This window comes from Lolium rigidum, chromosome 4 (assembly GCF_022539505.1).
Source record: "Lolium rigidum isolate FL_2022 chromosome 4, APGP_CSIRO_Lrig_0.1, whole genome shotgun sequence".
Classification (NCBI taxonomy): Eukaryota; Viridiplantae; Streptophyta; class Magnoliopsida; order Poales; family Poaceae; genus Lolium; species Lolium rigidum.
Window position 1 is genome coordinate 2632835 of NC_061511.1, and position 5437 is coordinate 2638271.

Sequence of the window (5437 nt, forward strand, 5' to 3'; positions counted from 1 at the left end):
CCTATTGGCGAGATGCCGAAGGGCCAGTTCCTGTTTTCTGCTGTTTTTGGTTCCAGAAATCCTAGTAAGGAAATATTCTCGGAATTGGACGAAATCAACGCCCAGGGTCCTATTTTTCCACGAAGCTTCCAGAAGTCCGAAGGGGAAACGATGTGGGGCCATGAGGTGGGGACACGATGAGGGCGGCGCGGCCCAAGCCCCGGCCGCGCCGGCCTAGTGTGTGGCCCCACCAGGACTCCACCGACCTTGCCCTTCCGCCTACTTAAAGTCTCCGTCGCGAAAACCCTACCACGTTCGACGAAACCGAGAGAAAACCTTCCGGAGCCGCCGCCATCGCGAAGCCAAGATCCGGGGGATAGGAGTCTCTGTTCCGGCACGCCGCCGGGACGGGGAAGCCCCCGGAAGGCTTCTCCATCGACACCACCGCCATCTCCATCAACGCTGCTGTCTCCCATGAGGAGGGAGTAGTTCTCCATCGAGGCTCGGGGCTGTACCAGTAGCTATGTGGTTCATCTCTCTCCTATGTACTTCAATACAATAATCTCATGAGCTGCCTTACATGATTGAGATTCATATGATGATGCTTGTAATCTAGATGTCATTATGCTAGTCAAGTGGGTTTTACTTATGTGATCTCCAGGAGACTCCTTGTCCCACGTGTGTAAAGGTGACGAGTGTGTGCACCGTGTGGGTCTCTTAGGCTATATTTCACGAATACTTATTCACCGTTATGAATGGCATAGTGAAGTGCTTATTTATATCTCTTTATGATTACAATGTGTTTTGTATCACAATTTATCTGTGTGCTACTCTAGTGATGTTATTAAAGTAGTTTATTCCTCCTGCACGGTGTAATGGTGACAAGTGTGTGCATCGTGTAGTACTTGGCGTAGGCTATGATTGTGATCTCTTGTAGATTATGAAGTTAACTATTGCTATGATAGTATTGATGTGATCTATTCCTCCTTTCGTAGTGTGAAGGTGACAGTGTGCATGCTATGTTAGTACTTGGTTTGGTTATGTTGATCTGTTATGCACTCTAAGGTTATTTAAATATGAACATTGAATATTGTGGAGCTTGTTAACTCCGCTCATTGAGGGTTCGTGTAATCCTACACAGTTAGTGGTGTTCATCATCCAACAAGAGAGTGTAGAGTCTAGCATTTATCTATTTATTCTGTTATGTGATGAATGTTGAGAGTGTCCACTAGTGAAAGTATGATCCCTAGGCCTTGTTCCTAAATACTGCAATCATCGCTTATTTACTGTTTTACTGCATCTTTACTTCCTGCAATATTACTACCATCAACTGCACGCCGGCAAGCTATTTTCTGGCGCCGTTACTACTGCTCATATTCATTCATACTACTTGTATTTCACTATCTCTTCGCCGAACTAGTGCACCTATACATCTGACAAGTGTATTAGGTGTGTTGGGGACACAAGAGACTTCTTGTATCGTAATTGCAGGGTTTGCTTGAGAGGGATATCTTTGACCTCTTCCTCCCCGAGTTCGATAAACCTTGGGTGATCCACTTAAGGGAAAACTTGCTGCTGTTCTACAAACCTCTGCTCTTGGAGGCCCAACACTGTCTACAGGAAAAGGAGTGTGCGTAGACATCAAGCTATTTTCTGGCGCCGTTGCCGGGGAGGAAAGGTAAAAGGCACTCACACTCTGGACCCCAGCAACGAAGCTATTTTCTGGCGCCGTTGCCGGGGAGGTAAGGTAAAAGGTATTCACATCTTCCGACTACTAAGCTATCTCCTAGTCTTGTTGCCGGTGTGTGAGTGCTCGAAGCTATTTCCTTTAGATCCTGCAATTGCATCTTTTTGTTTCTTGTTTACACTAGTAAGACATAATGGACAACAGTGAGTTTTTTATTCTATTTCCTGAGTTAAGACATGGATTGTTTGATGCGAAAATTAAAAAACCTATGGAACCTTATTTTCATGCTAGTAGTATTAGTATGAACGCTTTGGACACCATTGTTGATAATGATATAGAAAGTTCTAAGCTTGGGGAAGCTGGTGTTGATGAGCATGATATTCTTAGTCCCCCAAGCATTGAGGAGAAAATTTTCTTTGATGATACTTTGCCTCCTATTTATGATGATTATAATGATAGTGGTCTTTTGGTGCCACCTACTATGGAGGATAAAGTTTATTATGATTATACTATGCCTCCTATATTTGATGATGAGAATAATAATGATAGCTACTTTGTTGAATTTGCTCCCACTACAATTAATAAGAATGACTATGCTTATGTTGGGAGTAGTAAATATTTTATGCATGAGACTCATGATAAGAATGCTTTATGTGATAGTTATATTGCTGAGTTTGTTCATGATGCAACTGAAAGTTATTATGAGAGAGGGAAACATGGTTATATGCATCTTAATAATATTAAATTTCTCCTCTTTATGTTGAGAATCTTGAAATTGCGCTTGTGTTGCTTTTCTATGCTTGTTGCATTATGCCTACATGACTTGTTTATTTACAATATTCCTTTTCATAGGAAGTGGGTTAGGCTTAAATTTGTTTCATACTTGCTTTTTGATGCCCTCTTTGCTGCAACTCTTGTTTCTTGCGAGTGCATCATTAAAACTGCTAAGCCCATCTTAATGGCTATAAAGAAAGCACTTCTTGGGAGATAACCCATGTTTTTATTTTACTACAGCAATTTTGTTTTATATTTGAGTCTTGGAAGTTGTTACTACTGTAGCAACCTCTCCTTATCTTTATTTTATTGCATTGTTGTGCCGAGTAAAGTCTTTGATAGTATGGTTCATACTAGATTTGGATTACTACGCAGAAACAGATTTCTTGCTGTCACGAATTTGGGTATGATTCTCTGTAGGTAACTCAGAAAAATCTGCCAATTTACGTGCGAAACTTTCATTCAATTTGAGCATTTTCATCTGAGCAAGTCTGGTGCCTCTAAAAAATTCGTCTTTACGGACTGTTCTGTTTTGACAGATTCTGCCTTTTATTTCTCATTGCCTCGTTTCTGTTGTGTTGGATGGATTTCTTTGTTCCATTAACTTTCAGTAGCTTTGTGCAATGTCCGAAGTGTTAAGAATGATTGTGTCACCTCGAACATGTGAATTTTTGATTATGCACTAACCCTCTAATGAGTTTGTTTTGAGTTTGGTGTGGAGGAAGTTTTCAAGGGTCAAGAGAGGAGGATGATACAATATGATCAAGAAGAGTGAAAAGTCTAAGCTTGGGGATGCCCCCGTGGTTCATCCCCGCATATTTCAAGAAGACTCAAGCATCTAAGCTTGGGGATGCCCAAGGCATCCCCTTCTTCATCGACAACTTATCAGGTCACCTCTAGTGAAGCTATATTTTTATTCCGTCACATCTTATGTGCTTTACTTGGAGCGTCTGTGTGTTTTTTTTTTCGTTTTGTTATTTTCATTCTCTGAATAAAATCATGCTTGTGTGGGAGAGAGACACGCTCCGCTGGTTCATATGAACACATGTGTTCTTAGCTTTTAATGTTCATGGCGAAGGTTGAAACTGCTTCGTTCATTGTTATATGGTTGGAAACAGAAAATGCTGCATGTGGTAATTGGTATAATGTCTTGAATAATTTGATACTTGGCAATTGTTGTGCTCATATAGATCATGTTTAAGCTCTTGCATCATGTACTTTGTACCCATTAATGAAGAACTACATAGAGCTTGTTAAAATTTGGTTTGCATGATTGGTCTCTAGAGTCTAGATATTTTCTGGTTAAGGTGTTTGAACAACAAGGAGACGATGTAAAGTCTTATAATGCTTGCAATATGTTCATATGTAAGCTTTGCTGCACCTTTTATACTTGAGTTTGCTTCAAACAACCTTGCTAGCCTAGCCTTGTATTGAGAGGAATTCTTCTCATGCATCCAAATTCTTGAGCCAATAACCATGCCATTTGTGTCCACCATACCTACCTACCACATGGTATTTCTCTGTCATTCCAAAGTAAATTACTTGAGTGCTACCTTTAAAAATTCTATCCTTTGTCTTTGCAATATATAGCTCATGGGAAAAATAGCCTTAAAAACTATTGTGGTGAAGAATATGTACTTATGTGTCTTATTTCTTAATAAGTTGCTTGTTGAGCGGTAACCATGTTTAATTTCTGGGGACGCCATCAACTATTACCTTTGTTGAATATCATGTGAGTTGCTATGCATGTTCGTCTTGTCTGAAGTAAGGGCGATTTTCATGATCATATGATTTGAGTATGCATATTGTTAGAGAAGAACATTGGGCCGCTAACTAAAGCCATGATCCATGGTGGAAGTTTCAGTTTGGACAATTAATCCTCAATCTCTTATGAGAATTTTATTTGTTGTTAAATGCTTATGCATTAAAGAGGGGTCCATTATCTGTTGTCTATGTTGTCCCGGTATGGATGTCTAAATTGAGAATAATCAAAAGCGAGAAATCCAATGCGAACATTCTCCTTAGACCTTTGTACATGCGGCATAGAGGTACCCCTTTCTGACACTTGGTTGAAACATATGCTATGCAATGATAATCCATGTTAATCCAAGCTAATTAGGACAAGGTGCGAGCACTATTGGTATACTATGCATGAGGCTTGCAACTTATAGGATATCTTATACATAACACATATGCTTTATTACTACCGTTGACAAAATTGTTTCTTGTTTTCAAAATGAAAAGCTCTAGCACAAATATAGTAATCCATGCTTCCCTCTGCGAAGGGCCTATCATCTACTTTATTGTTGAGTCAGTTTACCCATTCTTTCTATCTTAGAAGCAAACACTTGTATCAACTGTGTGCATTGATTCTTACATGTTTACCTATTGCACTTGTTATATTACTTTGTGTTGACAATTATCCATGAGATATACATGTTGAAGTTGAAAGCAACTGCTGAAACTTAGTCATCCTTTGTGTTGCTTCAAAACCTTCTACTAAGAATCTATTGCTTTATGAGTTAACTCTTATGCAAGTCTTATTGATGCTTGTCTTGAAAGAACTATTCATGAAAAGTCTTTGCTATATGATTCAGTTGTTTACTCATTGTCTTCACCATTGCTTCGAATCGCTGCATTCATCTCATATGATTTACAATAGTATTGATCAAGATTATGATAGCATGTCACTTAAGAAATTATCTTTGTTATCGTTTACCTACTCGAGGGCGAGTAGGAACTAAGCTTGGGGATGCTTGATACGTCTCAAACGTATCTATAATTTCTTATGTTCCATGCTACTTTTATGATGATACTCACATGTTTTATACACATTATATGTCATTATTATGCATTTTCCGGAACTAACCTATTGACGAGATGCCGAAGTGCCGGTTCTATTTTACTTGCTGTTTTTGGTTTCGAAATCCTACAAAGGAAATATTCTCGAATTGGACGAAATCAACGCCCGGGGTCTTATTTTTCCACGAAGCTTCC